This window comes from Marmota monax, unplaced genomic scaffold (assembly GCF_021218885.2).
Source record: "Marmota monax isolate L192 unplaced genomic scaffold, Marmota_monax_Labrador192_F-V1.1 WCK01_AAM20220418_F8-fsc00084, whole genome shotgun sequence".
Classification (NCBI taxonomy): domain Eukaryota; kingdom Metazoa; phylum Chordata; class Mammalia; order Rodentia; family Sciuridae; genus Marmota; species Marmota monax.
Genome location: NW_026694575.1, coordinates 3092302 through 3110344, shown reverse-complemented (window position 1 = coordinate 3110344; position 18043 = coordinate 3092302). Strand labels below are relative to the sequence as shown.

General features: G+C 41.7%; 1 protein-coding gene across 15 annotated transcripts in view; it reads right to left on the bottom strand.

Moving 5' to 3' along the window:
- The window catches only part of Tenm2 (teneurin transmembrane protein 2), a 1244871-nt gene that overhangs the window by 365057 nt on the left and 861771 nt on the right, over positions 1-18043 (bottom strand). The window lies entirely within an intron of this gene.

Sequence of the window (18043 nt, the reverse complement as noted above, 5' to 3'; positions counted from 1 at the left end):
CAGAAAAAGCAACATGCATGTGTCTGGAGGGTCTGGGGGACAATGGGACCCTACATACAATTGGGAAAACTGAGTAAAGGATATTGAGGGATCCTTTCCACGGTTTCTGTGATTTTGAAATTGCATTGAAAGAAATGATAAAAAACCAGGACTATGAATTTTAAATAAAAAGCTAGCTGTCCTTCAAGTGAACAGATAGCCTGACCTGGTGGCACGTGCTTGCTCTGAGAAATTGGGAGTTGTGTGCAAAGAGATGTGACGTGGCAAGGTCTCTCTCAGCATTCTGTCACTGGCACGATTACCCCTCAAATGGAGGGTGGGGACTGCTCGGCAGTTCCCTGGGCAGCAGGGATTTTCAACCCAGCCTGACATACTCTGAGAGACCAGACACTCCTTCCATGACGTTAATTCATTTGTGATCCTTGGTGCCCCTGCTGAGTATCTTATCTTGAGGTGGTCCTTAATGGTGCATGGTATGGTTTATTGATGTTTCTTTTATTCTAGCGGGTTTCTTCCTCATGATTGTATCTGTTGTTACTCTCCATCTCCTTCAAAATGCTATTCTCTGGGGGGACTAGGCACTGCTTGGAGGCTTAATGAGGCTTCTGTATTGTCTGCTGATTTATCAGGTTCCCGGTTAACACGGAGGGTGGGGAGGTAAGGGAGGAGAACAGGTGAGGACCTCTAGGATGAACTCCGCAACTGGGTGCATATCAAGTTCATTTCTATGTCTGTGGAATTACTAAAGAGTAGTATTCAGTTATAATGAAATCTGTATGGGAGAAATGCACATGTCTTTTAAAAATCTCTCCACCGTTCCCCTCTCATAATATTTTTAAAAAGTCTCATTATTAGAGCCCTGTGTCACATTACATAGCAGAATCTCAGAAGCCATTTGTTAGTTTGGCATTACAGTCAGGATCCAAATTCTGCGATTTCAACTTTGAATTCTCTGTCAAAGCTAATACTTTCCTACTCTGCGATCATGTTCTCAGGCTCGGTGATTACTTACTGGACTTTTAGCACTTTCTTCTGGGTAAAGTGTTCATCGGATTTGCCTTAAATAAAAACACCTTCTAAATTAGGTAGGTAATTCAGTTATTTCTCTAACCTTAGGACAATTTTCATATTATAAAAAGAAAAAAAAACTCCAGGTATTTTTTTAGTCTGAGAGAAAATGACTTTACCACTGCCTGTGCTCATTGCTGATGAGACTGTTTTCAATATCAAGGAAAATTAGGCCATGGATACATGGGGTACATGCCCTTTATGTTTTAGTCTCAATTCTTTACCTACAGCCCCCGATAGTCTTTCATTTCTAAAATAAAAGCCAGTTTTTTTTTTTAAATCCATATTTCAGGGTCTACCTAAGCTCTTCATTTTCCTCTCCTAAAAGCTACGATGCCTTGGTTTTCAATGCTAACAAATGTTATATGACAGGTTCACCGATTTACTGTTCTGCACCGTTTTTAATTATGGATGTATGAAGGAAAATTTCACTGAGAAAAACAATAAATCACCAGTGAAATTATTTGTTAGTTGAATGAGCTGAATAAACAGTTGGCTTCAGGGCAAAGATTCATCTGGCATCTTTTAAGTCATCCCATATTTTTTCTTTCTATTTTCACAGAAAGCAGGAGTGGGCCTGAAGGAGCAAATGGGAATAGAGATGTTACCCAGAAGTAGAGGAAACAGACACCTGACCCACAGATGTCCTGAGTGATAAGCAATCTTTTGTCAGGTTGCAGTCGTAGTAAAAATGACAGCCTTTATAAACGCATATTGAGTGTGCCTTGTGTACCTACGCCGTTCATTGGATTCTAACAATCCCATTTCCTTACACCCATTTAATTCCAATCAACACCCTTGAGCTAGAAAGTGGCCAACTCAGAGCAGAAAACAGTTATGGAGTCCATTTCTTGAGTTCTCAGCCATCAAGTCTAGAGATTACCTCAAAGGAAACCCCATTTCCTCAAAAGAGTCCTCATGTATTATTTAACTTAAAAAAGAAAATGAATATAAGTTAATGGCAGAAACATTTACAATCTTAATTTAAATTGACATCCCCCTTCTCCTGTTCTAGGTGCAGAAAGCAGCAGATTTCCCAGGACCTCTTTTCTCAGAAAACTGAATTTAAACCAAGTATGTAAAAGATGCAAAGAGCTGGCTAAGATGGAATCACAGAAAAATGTGATATCATTGGAGTTTCTTGGGGGAAGGGAGGGAAATAAGAGTAACAGGTTGTTACTTTCAATTTGGAAGCACAAAGTGAGTCAGCAATGACAACTGTTGCTATTTTTATAATAAATGTCTCCCTCAGAGTCACGAGCAGACTTTACCCCACTGGAAGTTTCATGTAGGAATGAGTTTAGTATCCTTCCTTGAGGTCCCCGTTCAACTTGTCTGAAAAAAGAGAGAAGGACCTACCCTTGAAGAAATGTGGCTACTCTGAACACACTCATATGACAAGTCCTGACAGTTATCAAGCTAGGGTAAATATCTCAGCTTTGGACTCCCTCCCACATGGGCCAGTCAGCTACTGATAGCAGATACTGTAAACATCTTGGGTGAACATGGGTCTTAGAGATATATACATGGATCCTGCAGCTCCCAACTTTGGAAACAGATTTAGATCAGATCAGCAGACATTCATGTTGGAATTGCTGAGCATTTTGTGGCTCCTGTTGTCAGATTCCTCACTGATACATTGATTAGACTTTGCTTTATGCGGGATGCTATAAACCTGTGTGAAGAGAATTGCTTATGATTTAGTATTTCTGACTGTTGCTCACGTCTGTACTTTTTCTGGTCATTTCCTATTTGCCTCAGTACTAACCCAGTGAGGGTTTTCAAAAGGTTTCCCTGGGACTTTTGCTGGGAACCAAGATGGGAATCAGGGGAGCCTAGGAAGCGGAAGACAGTCACAGAGGCCCTTGAGACGGTTTGTTTACTGTTCCATATGTTGCACAGAGAGATGAGCTATCCCTCCCACCTACTGCAAATGTGTAAGAGTGTGAAAGTGGCAGAAAAAACAAAAAACAAAAAGCCCTTCTTCAGTAGAACAGGAAGTGGTTGTGTGGTCTGAGTCCACTGTTGTGTGGCTTTGAGGCAGAGCAATCTCCGGAGAATTAAAAAAGCATAAAGACTTTAAAATCTCGACTGTGTCAATAAGAAAAGGATAAAAAGGAAGAGAAGAGTGGGTGGAGTGGGGAGAAAACATCATTCACAAATGTACATCCATACACACACTAATAAAGGAAATGAGATCTGTCTTCACTGTGGATCAAATGAATGCAACTTGAAAATTACACAGATGTAGTTTTCTAAACTTCGCAACTACACAAACATTCTAATAAATGTTACTATCTAAAGCTAGAGAAATATGGGAAATTCAGTCCTCTTCTATACTGATGGGAGATTGTATGGAAATGCAACTTTGGGGAGGGTAATTTAGCACTATGTCCATACTCGTGAATCACCTTCTAGGGCAATTTCTTGAGGTAACTGTTACAGATGTATACAAAATATGCAGCTGATGCACTCACGTTTTTGTAATCTTAAAAACTGGGAAACTAAATATCCAACAGGAGTGCAATGCTTAAAAAATGGTGAATCCATACATTGAATCATGTAATCTTTAAAAATGTTTCAGAGAAATGTTAAGTCGTGTGAGAAAATATATTATGAAACTATTTACACCCATATATATAATATATATGTACTTATGCATAGATTTAACACTCATTAGTGGAATTATAGGGAGATTTTATTTTTGCATTGTTTTCCTTATACTCTTTTTGATTTTACCCAACTACACTTGCTGTGTAGTTAAACCTCATCTACATGTATATGTTTAATATAAACATCTATTAAAATACATATGTATCTTCTCTCAGACTCCTACCTCCTTTCTCCCCTCACCTAGTCATATAAACCATTTGTCCTATAGGAAGTTTCCCATGGGACAGTGGCAGATGTTCTGCTCTTCTTCTAGAATGTTCCCACCTATGAAAGTCTTTGTTCACATTGTTAAATTGTGACTCTCTTCTCTCTTTTTGGCGAGCTAGCTTCAAAGTAAAGTGGACAAACTACACTGCAGACATCTAAAAATATATCATGTCACAGCTGGGTGGGTCCTTAAAAAGGTGTCCCATTGGTGACAGTGCCACCTCAATTTGACAGTCCCGCAAAGTCCTAGTAGTGTCCTCCAGAGGTCTTAGATGCTTCCAGCATGAGTCCCACGGGTGGGGCCTGGTCTCAAACCCTTAGGTGAATGGGACTGTTTGTTAACTCCAATAGACAATTATGAAGGGCAATTAAAAATTTAAATTATGTTAATAGGCCAGAGAAAAATGACTGTTTGCAGAAATCAGTGGCAATTACCAGACATAATGGTTCCCAATTAGGCTGGAGGGGATTTTCAGTCATTCATAATTCACTATCTTAAATGTATCATAAAAAAGTAATTGTCACTTGTTAATAAAACTTACTTAAAAACAACGCAGCTATCTTGTTTAGAAAGTAACTCTTCTCTGCCCTTCACCAGTTTTTAAAAATGTATATTCTTAATTTAAAAAGGTAGTGCAGGCTGGTTCCAAACAAAATCAAACAAGTGGATGCATATGAAGTAAAGAATACAGGCCTTACCAGACCCCACTTGGGCTTCCCAGGGGTAACCACTGTCAGATCAATTCAGTGGCTGTTCTTCCTCCCAACCTCCTCCTTGGTCCCGTTAAAAAGAGGAGGGGGGGGGGGTTGGTGAGATTGTCCTAGGAATATGTTGCATTGATATTTTTAGTCAATTAAAGGTGCTTCTGTCTTGTTTATCTCCTTGGGTTTTTGATTTTTTAAAAAAAATTTTATATTCAAATGCAGCTTGCGTACCCCTAGGAATACAGTCTGCCTCCACGCATGTCCTTAGGATTCTATGCTCAGGCAACGCAGTTTGCTGGATCAATTGCTGCGCGTGTGGATGTGATTCAAGGGCTTTGTCCAGTTGGTTCCAAGCTTTATCTCTGGTGCTTCAGGGAGAAGCAATAAGGACAACCAGAAGCAAAAGGGAAGGAGAAGAAGGCAAAGGGCAGAGGGAGATGCTTAAATAAGGATTAAAGGAATAGCTTTAACTTTTGCTGAGTACCCAACTGATAATCCTTCTTTTGTCCCCTCTGATGGATCATACTAAAAGAATGACAGCTACATTCTCAATTTTCTTGTCTAATCAGGAAATCTTTGCTGCAACCTCCAGACCCTAAATGCAGCTCTACATCCAACAGAAAGACTAAAGAAATGAGGAATGGAATCTCCCTGTCTGCACGCAGCGACAGCCTCTCTGGTAAGTCACAGTCTATCAGCATTTCCAGAAACTTCTCAAAGAGGGAGCTCTAGGTTGTTTTGAACCAGGCACTTTAGAGATATGACCTTATTTAATTTTCCCCATTACCCTAGGAAATGGGTATTTTTATAGCCCCATGTTATAGCTGAAGACACCACATGCTTGGGGAAGGCCAAGGCCATGCTCAGAATACAGGAAGAGGCAGTGCTCAAATTTGAACCTGGATATTTCTTGATCCAAAGTCTGTAAATCATCCTTGAACATAATGTCTTTGGTTGAAATTGTACAGACACGACTGAGAAAAGTCAGAGTTCATGACAGTTCAACCCATGACTTTCTTTCATGGAAATAGTGCTACCCACAACTGTGGCCAGTGTACAGTCTTAGGTATATGTTAGCACAGGAAACCAGCTACAAATAGACAAATGAGCCCAGTTTTGAGCATTTAAAAAAAAATACTTGCAGCAGCAAAAACCGTCTGAGCTCACTTTGAATTAGTCACTAGGAAAGAAAGAGAGGTCTACAGTGAGCTTCTACCCTTCATTGCTGTGTCTTTAAAGGCCTCAGTGGGTGCAGATACCCCCCACAAAAAAAGACCATATAAGACATTCATTTTGTGTAAGCTCTACGTATGACTGACTTCCTCCTGCCATTCACATCTCTGTTCATAGACTGGCTCCCCAGGAACATCCCCTCCAGCCTCCCTATGGTAGAAGATATAAAATACACATTATTTTCTCACATCGGTTGGTCCATGTCTGTCTTGCCTACTGCAACATCAGCGTCAGCTCTCTGACTTGCTTACCACTGTGCCCCCATATCTAACCTAGAGACTGGCATACAGGAATATCTGTTGAATGAATGATTGTTTGTAAAATCAAGCATTTGTTTTCATTAACAATTCAAGTATGGGCTTCTCTGCAAGGGACTTTGATTTGCAAGAGTCTGTAGTAAAGGAGAGCAATTAGGTCCTGTTATAGTTTGGATCTAGAATGATCCCCAAAGGTTTAAAAGTTGAAGGTTTGAATTAGTCACTAGGAAAGAAAGAGAGTTGGTCAAATACAACTGGTGGTGTTACTTGAGGAATTGAAGGCTAGTGGGAGGAAGTAGGTTGCCCGGGGTATGTCCTTGAAGAGTATGTCTTGACCTTGGCCCCTTGAGTTTCTCTTTCTCTCTGCTTCCTGGTCACTAAGATGTGATCAGTTCTGGTCTGATCATAACTCCCCACCATGATGTTCTTCCTCCCCAAAACCAGAGTGATGGGGCCACATGACCATGGACTGAAGCCTCTGAAATTCTGAGTCAAAATATATCTTCCCTCCCTTAAACTGCCTTATTTCAGAACTTTTGTCAAAGCATGAGCAAGCTGATTAACAGGTCCTAAGCAGGATAGGACCTGGAGTTGGTTGGTGGCTGTCATGAAAACAGAAGGGCTAAGATATATGAAAAGAATTTGGAAAGAAAGGAGAAACTAGAGACCTCTGCTCATTCTTGAGGCTACTTGAAGGTTGTCCCATTTTAAAATGGAAAAAAGAAAGTGTTACATTCCTTGGCTCAGGGATGGAGGGGCTATCCCACAGGGAGGGTGTGTTTGCCACAGACTGAAGCTGTGCTATCTAGAGTGGAATGTTTTTTCTTCAGGTTCGTACTGCCAACTCTAGGCCTCTGATTGGACAGAGACTGTGATGAGACTGGTGTCAACCAATGAACAGGAGGAGACGAGCTTGCTTTCTTTCCCAGAATTAGGAGTCAGATGGGGTCTGACTGAGGATGTCTTCATGATCAAGGACATAATTTGGGCTGTCCTAAGTCCTTTGACCATGTGATTCTGTCACTTGTCTTGAATTTGCTTCCTTGTACAAATGATAAGCCCTTGATTTACAATGTGAAAGTTATTCATTTTGTTGCTATTTTCAAAAAGTTTCGAATGGTGTTTGTGTACTGATTTTTAACAAAATACAATATTTATTTTTATTATAAATTCTTAATAAAACCTCAAGTAATAAAGACATGTGCAAAGTCAAAGAGAAACATATCCTGTTTCCCATTCCTGACCCTCTTGGGAATCCAGGTTTCCTTCTCCTAGTGAACTCTTCTTTTTCTGTATTTGACCAACTGTGGATGAATTAGTGTGTGACCAGTGATGTGCTAGGAACGGGCCCTCTACAAAGAAAGCCTGATTTGTAGAGCTGGTTGATTTCTGTGGAGCAAATACTCTGACATTCTATAAGTCTAAGTTAAGAATATGATGAAATTCAGAAGGTGTACTGCCCAATTGATCCCTCTCAACCTGTGAAGCTGGCTTTAGGACCACTGCATATATTCTTCCAAATTACATTTCTCCCTATTCCCTCCCTCCCTCCCTCCCTCCCTCCCTCCTTTCCTTCCTTCCTTCCTTCCTTCCTTCCTTCCTTCCTTCCTTCCTTCCTTCCTTCCTTTTTCTTCTTCCAGTCTTCCTTCTTTCCTTACATTCACCTGTCCACCCCTACTTGCGCAAGTACCCTGATGTACACAGACCTACATGAATGAAAACTCTACCTGGGCACTGTGTGTTCCCTTTTGTAGCTTTCTTCTATTATTTTTCCACCTGAGCTATTGTAGCTCCGTATTTTGAAATTTTCTTAACGTTCCTTATAACTGGAAACACCCTGAGCTAGCTCAAGAGCGGAGCTGAGCAGCTGTTGCGTGGCCCGCACGAGCTGCAGGCCTGTGAGCCTGGGTGTACGTCGCTCCAGTCTATCTACTGTAGAAAAAAGGAGTAATTCATCATTGGGCAGCAGGTTCTGCTCGGATGGTTTATTGTCCTGACCTCATTAAAAGCATGTAATCCACGCAGTGTCGTAAATCTATGCCTCTAAATACTTTCCTCTTTAATTTTTTAATACTGCACACATGAAGGGAAAGGTTAAAGCCAATTAAAAGAGATACAAATACCATTATTACTGCCCTGACAAACAGTTAGTTATTGGATTTGGTCGTTTCAGTTTAGAAAGCCATTATTTTTGTTCCTGAATGAATTAGTAATCAAGCTGTTTATTGACTTGTCTCATCTCAGAGATGCTAAATATTTTTTTTGGTCCATTCTCTCTCTCAATTGGCACCATTCCTGCACACATAAAAATTACAGACAACTTAAGGTCTAAGTGCAAACAATAACGGCACAGCTGCATGTGGAAATCCACATATGGACAGGACCATCATTTCCACTGGTCCAGGAAGGAGAAGCCACTCACTCACTCATTCTTATGCAGTGAGTAGTTTGTTGTTATTGTTGTTTCCCCGCCATTAAGGCTATTATATGATACTGACAGATGCTTAAAAGCATTTAGAGCTGAAAGAAGTGTTGGGAAAATTGCTGCAAAAGGATTGACAAATGATGATCTTTCTGTCCACAAGGTTCTTATTTCCCGTGTAAAATGGACCAAAAGAATAAAGGGAAAGAGAAAGAACCATTAATGTAGGAACTTGGTATTGTTTTCTAACATGAGTTCATATTTTCCATTGCATTTGGCCAGAAACGTGACTGTGTTTATGAAAAGGTTTGTAGGTTTGTCAAAAACCATGCTTAACTGTTTTGCAACTGATTTTGGCTTTTTCGGGTACCCACCTTCTCTCCCAGTTCGTTTTTCTCTCTAGGGATATAATGTGGGTCCTATGGGGTCTGAGGGGACTTGAGGATATATAGCACTGGATCTGCCAGTGGTTCTTTGTTTAATTGTCCACCTATAAGTCTAGGATGTTTTGTGAGACATGATTGTTTGGGAGGAACAGTTTTGACCCTAGTGCTGGCTTCAGACCTACAGACCCACAGAGTCACATTCATGAGAATACAAGTCATTAATTCATACAAGTGGCATATTATTTTTCTCAGCCATCACTCAGCTTCTGTAGGGGATTGGTTCCATAACATTCTGTGGACAAAGTGATGCTCAAGTCCCCAAGATAAAATAACACAGTATTTTGCATATAACCCACACACATTCTCCAATGTACTTTAATGATCTATAGCTGACTTGTGATACCTAACATAAGGTAGATAAGGTAGATATAAGGTAACTGTAGATATTCTTCGACTCTTTTGTTTAGAAAATAATGACAAGAAAGGAAGGTCTGTGTAGGTTCAGTACAGACATGATTTTAAGAGACACTTGACTAAATCTATGGATGCAGAACTTGCAGATATGGAGGACTAAATGTAATCTTCCACTCCTACCCAGCAGAGCTTAGAGTCAGGTACTTAAAGAAGGAAAAGAAAGCCTGCAGAGCAATATGGAATTACACTCCCAATGGGTAGACTAGAAGCAATATGTTCATAAGGAAACTCACCGCATACAGCAGGAAGAGATATGGTGCAAGTAAGTATTTCAACAATTAGGGAGGAACAGCTGAGAACAAGACAAAGCATTTTCTGTGTTCTCTTCCTATGCAAAGCTAGAAGAGTGGTTCTCAAAGTGTGGTCCCTGGGATAGCAACACCATCCTCTTCAGGGCAACATCTTCCCAGGGCAGATTGTAGGACCCACCCTGTATACATGGAGTCAGAAATTGGGCTTGGGACCCGTCAATCTGTGTTTTAATAAGACCTCTGGGGAATCCTGAGCCCACTGAAGCATGAGAGCCCTTCTACTATGGAAAGTAGACTTCCCATCTGCCTCTCTAGGTCTGTCTTTGTGGCCACACATAAGCTTTTGAGCCAGTCAACCTCACTTGCTTTGGTCTGCCTGCTGTATGTGCTGACCACTTTATGACATGCTGCAATCTGTCACACTGATCCATTATGTGTCCTGCCCTCTCCAGACTATAACCTCCATGAGGTAAGAGGCTTCTCCCATTCTCTAATCTAAGCACCCAACCAGGGGACTAGAGCAAAGCAGTTACCTAGGAAATTAATAATGAGATAAAGTGATTACATAAAGCCCATTGGATCAAAAAGAAAGGTTTAGAGGTCCTTAACTCCATTGAAGTTAATAGTTCTAGCTTAATAAATAAAACCCATCAAAGTGAAAATGAATTCTGCTTCCTTCCAAAAAGAAAGAAAAAGAAAGGTTCAAGGAGCATTCTCAAGCAACTTCTAATGAGTTCCATGTTGATTCTCTTAAGGAATGAAAGAAATAATGGAGCACAACTCATGTTAATAGACTCTCATAAAACGGGTTGACAATCCAGTTGGTTCTGAATCTTCCTAGGAGGGTTTCACATTCAGACAGGACCCATCTGCCCATCTGATGACAGACGAGGTTATGTTGGAAGTATTCTGAGAAGGGATGAAGAGAACCATGGGAACTCTCTCAGCTCAGGGCAACTACCTCTTCCAGACACCCCACCCCCTATGTGTAGGAATAGAGGGAAATTCTTGGAAAGAGGAGATATCCTGAGAAAACCCAATTGCTTCCCCACAAGGAGCTAAAAGACCTGGAGCATGAAGTCATCATCCCATCGTGGCTTTCCTGATACTCTGAAGGGGTCTTCTTAGTTTGCTTTCCACCATGAAATTCTTCCTGGCACCAAGAGCAAGCAGAAGGTGTGCAGGCTTTTTCTGCCCACCTTTGTGGGGTTCCAGCACTAGATCACCTGTTCTCATTTAGTCACTAGCACTTTATGGTTTATTTCACTTTTCTGAGACTCGGTTTTCTCATTTGCAAAAGAAGAGGAATTATTATACTGAAAATAAAGTCCAAAACCATAAAATTTAATTAGGGATCTAACACATAGCAAGAGTTCAATAAATATTAGCTATAATATTACTACATGCTATGTGCTACCAGGACTTCTTAAACTGGAATTCATACACCTCTAGACATGAAATAAACAAGAGTGTCCATAAACTCTCTGACATATGGGAAAATCATTTCATTTTTGTACATACTCTTGTTCTCTGGGAATAATGCCCCCAATTTTATATAGATTCTTCATGTGGTCCTTGGCCCCCATATGGTAAAGAATCATGGTGCTGGGAATTTGGAGAGCCTGATTGTACCCTCGACAAGCTGGGAAATCTAAACAATGAGGCAGTTTCTCTAAGTCTGGTGTCTCACTGTAGGTATGATGTGCCTCTCTGGGGCCTCTGTTTTTAATTCCACACCATGTGTGTTTGTTTATTTTTCTTCTTCTACCTCATAACAGGAAATAGCATTTCAAATGCATTCCACCACAAGGAAAGGCAGACAGTTAATTTTCACCTCAAACACCCCCAAGATTTAAGAAAATAAGAGAACTTCAATCTCCTGCTCCCGACCTGCCAAGTACAACATCCCCCCTGGAGCAGCCAGAGTCGGTGTAGAAGCGCTTCTGTTCCAGTGGGCTTGGGGGATGCTCCTGACACAGGCGGAGGCGTGAACAAGGCAGATGGGCAGAAACAACCTAGACGCTGTCATTTCATGGTCCCCACCAGCTCATGCCTGGAGCAAGACACTTCCCTGCTCAGGTTCTCTGATTTTTTATTGTCCAAATAGGAAGTATCCTCAACCATCCGTTCCCAGCCTTTATGCAAAAAGGCTCAGATTTAATATGGAAATGGTCATACTAGTCATTTTTATATCCATTAGCTAGGAAAATATTTGATCACAAAAGAGGGTTACCCTTCCTAATAAAATTATATTTTATTCATCAGATAATTTGAACAAAATATATATGATATTTTTTCATCTATCTATAGATTAAAAAATATAATTCATTCTGGCTACAGACAGCAAATGGTGAACATATGAGTTCAAGGACCCATTAAACAAATATTTACTCAGTATTTATTAAGTGTCAGTTACATTAATAGGGCTGGGGACACAAAGTGACAAAGTAAACCCGTTGCTGTCTTCATGGGCATGCTGATAGTGTGCCAAAAGGGAAATGGTAACTAAAAATACACGTACATATGATCAGATCATTTTAAAGCCGGCTCAGAGGAGCTGCGAAGGACCAACTGTATCTTGAAAAAAAATAATTATGGTGGGATGCACTGATTTTAGTTAAAGGGGTCAAGGACAGCCTCTAAGCAAGGTCTGATGGACAGCAGTAGCTGGCCCTGCAAAGAGACAGCAGGACTTTGCAGTAAGAGAACTTCAGGTCCGTAGGACCAAGGTCAAGCCATTTAACCCCCTGACCCATTTTTCTTATTGTAAAATGGGGATGGTATGGGACCTAGTGCACATACCTGTATTAAACGATCATGGCACGACATTAACTTAGCTAATATCTAACATTTGTTTTGGACAAAGTATGGTAAAGTGTTGCTGAAGTAGTTTAAAAATAAAGGCCCAGAGGTATGGGCTAAGGCCCTGAGCTGGGAAAGAGGTTGGTGTGTTTAAGAAATGGCCAACAGGGCATGGCTTTTGGGTGGAATTTGAGTAGAAGGGGATGGACTGTGCGGTTTGTGAAGCGGTGGCCACAGAAGCAGATCTCCAAGGCAGAGGAGGGGAAGGGGAGGCCCCAAAGTTCAATGGGAAGCAAGTGAAGTATTTTTTTAATGTCTTCGGTGGACCCAAAAGTTCACTGCCCAGAGGTTGGAATATTATCACTGATTTTTTTTTTTTTTTTGTATAGTTCGTTCATTCAATGATTCTATGAAATAACTCCTCAAAGGGTGCAGTTTCTTTAGGTAAAAAGTTTTAAATAAAGAATCCTTGTTTCATTCATGCTCATTAAACCGTTTCCCCCCCCACCTAGATCCCTGCAATAATAAATATAATTATATCCATCTTTAATGACTTTGGTTCCTTGAGCTGCAGGTGCTGGAATACTGTATTTATTAACATATTTTAAGCCCTTTAAAAAGACTGCATTAATTCCTATGATAATTTAGTACCCATAATACATTCTCTGTTCTGAATAGATGTTAATCACCACAGAATGACTGATTTGCCCGTGTATGAGCTAAGCCATGCTCTAACTAGTAGCTAGTAACTTTTTAATTCAATATTGTTAGTGAAACTGTTGATTAAAATCGAGTTGCAATAACAGTTTCTTGCCCCCCGCCAGCCCCTCCCTCTGAGGGCTCAAACCAAGATCCTAAGAACTGGATTCTGCTCCCCTGAACAAGAGAGTGTTTGTGTTTCTAGTAAAACTCTGCTTGTAAGAAAGTTCTGGTAACGCCAGTTGACCTCCATCACCTTGGGTTCTTTAGCTGTCTGGGTCAAATAGTGGCAGGGGGGAAAGGTCATTGCAGGGAAACAAACTAAACCAAAAGCTGGCTTAGCGCAAGGCCAGGGGGCCTGCCTGGGCTCCGCCTTCAAGACCAAGGATGGATATGGAGTCAGTATCTACCTGGTGGGTAAGATGGGATCTGGCCTGTTCCAGATACAGATCCAGATCCTGCACTCTACCAACTTAAGCTTAAACTATTTTGAACATAGAGGGAAAAAAAATCTTATAAATTTGGGAACAAAATGGAATGCTGATTATAGATACAGGAAATGACAATTGCACTACCATCTGGGTTCTGAAATGAGCACCTTTATATGCATCATCTCATTTAACTGCATTACAGGTCTATCAAGGAGGGCCACGGTTATCCCTCATTTACCTGAAGCTCAGAGAATGTAAGCAGCTTACTACTCAGAGGCACACAGCTAGGAGGTGTCAGAGTTCCAGAGCCTGCACTCTTAACTTTTGGCCACACTGCCTTCACAATCAATCTCTCAATCAATCAATCAATCAATCTTCCACATGGGAAGGATATTGAAAGGCATCATGAAATATGTAATAAAGCACTGTATGTCAAAAATTATCATTTTAAGCAAAAAACAACAATTTTTCCCTTCTTGGTGGCTTGAAGGTCAATGATAGGAAATGGTTTGGTTCCCACCCATAGGAAAATGAATCTTTATATTGTAGTCTTCCACCTGCAGAGCCTTGGGATGGGATAGCACCGGGCGTACTCATAAGGTAGGCTTTGAGGCAGAGGCAGAGTGCATACAGTTTGATGCACTTGAATTTCTGGGGAGTGATGGAGATGCAACAAGGAGCCAGAGACCCAGGTTAATAGAACTAAGCAGGGATTGTTCAGGAGGGGTCCAAATGTTCTCCTTGTGCCTGGCAAGTAAAAGCTTTCCTTTCCTCCAAGCCTTCAGTGAAGTCTACCCGCTCCTGGTGTGGGGTGGTGATGGCTGTGCATGTGTTTGGTGATTTGTTCCTCTTGTTTTCTGCAAGAGCAAAGGGACTGAGTTTCACAACTAGATCAGCATGGGTTGGAGGAGAAGGGACAAAGCACTGAGCCAAACTTGTGAGCATGGGGACATGCTTGAAGCCTGGCTGATGTGTAGCCTTGGGGTGAGCTGATGCCTTGGTCACAGGTAGTGCTTTTTTTTTTTTTTAAATCATCATTAACATTATTCACAGGCTTTAGAAGTATTACCATTCACTCTTCAGAAAGATAAATTAGGCCACTGAGAGCTCATTCCGTTCAACTCGTGCAAAATGCCTGGCAGTGTTACTCAAGCCAGCAAGGCAGCCAGGACCCAGTCCCAGCATTCCCTGTCTGGCCTGGCTCTTCCTTCACAAGGGAGCTCCCCTGACATCCCCAGTGCACAGCCTGTAGGATAACAGAGGGGTAACTTCTGGCCACTCTTTCCTGAGAGGCTGCTGGGAGGATGCTGAGAGTCGGCCCTGCCTAGGGCCAGCCAAGACTGTAAAAGTGGCCTATGAGTCAAGATACAAAAGGTCAAGATTAAAGGATAATGCTCCTGCGTCGTGTACTCCCATAAGATGTTCATGGAACCTGCTAGAACCTTCTCATTGAAGTGCCACCACTTTGCAATCCCACATGACAAAAAGCATAACAGCTGGTGAGAAAAGTAAAAAAAAACAAGACATCAAGACACCCCACCCACCCGTAACAAAGAAACTCCACACCATGTGCCACAGGGGCTAGAGAAAGGACACTCACTAGTTTTGACATGCTCCGTTTCTCATTCCATTTCCAGAAGTGTTGGCCATGTGAAAGAATTGAATGCACCCACCCTCCCATACGCAGAAATCAGATTGAAACAGGAACATTTGTATCTGCTCTCCTCCCAACCAGATTTCCTAGGAGGGACACTAGAAAATTTGCATGCGAACACACGGTGTTGTTTTTGTAAAAGTTCTCCTCTAACATCTTTTCTAATTTGAAATAAGTCAGGGACAGGATGAAGTCCCCACATTGGTGTCCCGTAGTTTGCTTGCAGAAGTTGCAGACTGACAGCCCATGGGCTCCATCTGGGGTGTTCACAAGTGATTAGTGGGAGCCGGCACATTTACACAAAAAATTAGTGATGGAAATGACAAACCCCACTGCCCTGCTTTAGCTCTGCCCAGCCCTGACTCTGCCCATTGCTGACAACTGCCAGCTGCTTTCGATTTCTGAGATGGTGGTCCCTTAGCAAGGACCTGGACTCGATGGTATGGAAAACCATTTACCACAGGCTCTGCTCACCTTCCTAGCACAATCCTCTGCCTGGCAGGTACCCGGGTGCAGCAGCTAAGTGCCTGCCATGTTTTGGGCTTGGACAGTCCTGCTCCATGTCTCCCTGTGGAACCTTCCCGACACATATCTCCATCAATGACCTCTAGGAAAACTGTCATGACCTATTTGAGAACAACCTGCTCCCTCCTCCATACCCTCAGGGTAACTACAGTGTGGCATCTGCTTTTACAGCCCTGGTGGCACTGAAGACCACACTTTGTTGCATTGTTATCAGGAATCCATCAGGGTAGGAGTGTCTACAGGGCTGGGGCCATGTCCCCAATCCTTTCCCTTCCAGGTCTTGTCATAATGCCAGGCATATAGGTACAATGGAAAGAGCCTTTGGAAATGAAGAGGCCTCCTCATCAACCTCTGCCACCTGCAGAGATTTATTTATATTGGGGATGGTGAGAAGCCAGGGGTCATAAAGGCAGCAGGCAGCACAGAGGACAGTTGGGACAGCACACAGGGTGAACTCTGCTGGGTCCTTGGCTGAGTGTGTCCAAGGTGAGCTGGAGAGCACCACATTGGATCTCAGTGCTGGCACCCAGAGGCGGAGACAATGGGTCTGCACGTGGCCCCTTAGGAGGAGCAGGCATCCATCCTGCATTGGTGGAAGAGCCTTCCCCACTCCTCGGCCCTGTGACAGAAACAGCACTCCCCAGGAGCCCAGGCCAGGCTTTTGCACCCCTTGTACAGAAAGCAACATATAGGAGAATTAAAAAACTATTCCTCTAAAGAAAGCATCTTCAGCTACACAGAATGAGGTTAAAGCAAATTTTTTAAGGGCTAAAATAGCAACTTGCTCTTCGGGTCAGTAACTGTCATAATGATTTTTCTCTAGCCATATGCTCCTCTGAATTGAATGAATATGACATCTCTCTCTGAAGCATCTGGTCTCAGCCACTTCAAGGTGCAGAGGGAAGCTGCATGCTCAGGCTGAGTATATAATAACACAGGGAGGTATCACATTTCTATCACCACAAAACAAAGTACCACACTGTGTTATATATGGCATTCCAGAAATGGCACAGGAGACAGTTCAGATGAATGGAGGCAGAATGTAGGGGCTGTTTGTGTGCCTACACACCATGTGCATGTGCGTGCAGGTAGGTATGTGTGTGTAAATACATCTATGCACACATACATGCATGGTTTACAAACGGATCGTTGCCTTCATGGCTCAAACATAAATTTTTGTTTTCTACCCAAAGGAGCTAAACATTTTGAGTATCGGGTGAAAACAGAACCCACCAACCTCACCAACCTACAAAACATGGACAGACAGGTAGAGTATCTCTCTCTCTCTCTCTCTCTCTCTCTCTCTCTCTCTCTCTCTCTCTGCCCCTTGAAATACCAAAAGGCAAATTTTCCATCACAACCAAAGGCAAAGAAGCGCTTTCAACTTCCATCCACGTTTTTTAGACTAAGAACAAAATCTGGCAAGCCAGGCAGTACCCAGGGTTGCTTCTCTCACATTGGAAATAAGCTTCGTCAAACTCATACATTCATTCATTATTTTCCCAAAGATCTCACCCCACCTTTTGCAACAGTTCAATATAAAATCCAAGTGGGTTTAGTAAAAAGTTTACCGCCTAACAAATGGTTCCAATATTCTTTATTTTCTCATCCTGAAGAGCCCTGTGCTTATTTTGTCAGAAGCAAAAAAGTAGAAATGCAATTGCATTTGAGCTGATGCTAAATGTTAATAGATTTGCCTAAATGCCTGCTAATAGCCCCCCTAAAATTAGCTAGACTAGTAGTGCATGCCTAATGTGCTGGTGGTTTTCTTGTTTTACTGGCTTTTCTTTTGCTTCTTCTTCTTTTATCAGAGGGGTAAAAAAAGATCCCTTGAAAAAAAGTACAGATCTTTAAGCCGTGAGACATTTCCATTGTCACATGTGAATTCTGGAGAAAGAACATAAATTCTGAAACTATCCCACAGTTCTGACATTCTGTCATGAAGGTGACAAATCCTAGTGCTCTAATGTTTCATTAAATTAAACATGAAATGTTTAATGTTTTGTTAAATTAAACATGAAGCTGTGACTTTGGACCCGAGAAACACAGCCTTCTATCAATTCCTCGCATTCCTTCAGGTCACTTTTTAGGTTATATAAATGGAGTTTTGTTTATTACTAGTATTGTATTTCTCTCCACCATTAAAAGGTACTTTCTTCCAATGCAATTAGAAGTAAAAACTTACAAGCAACATGATTTTGGGGAATGCGTAAAACATTTCTCAACTCAGTCCGTCAGAGAAGAGCTCGCAGATAA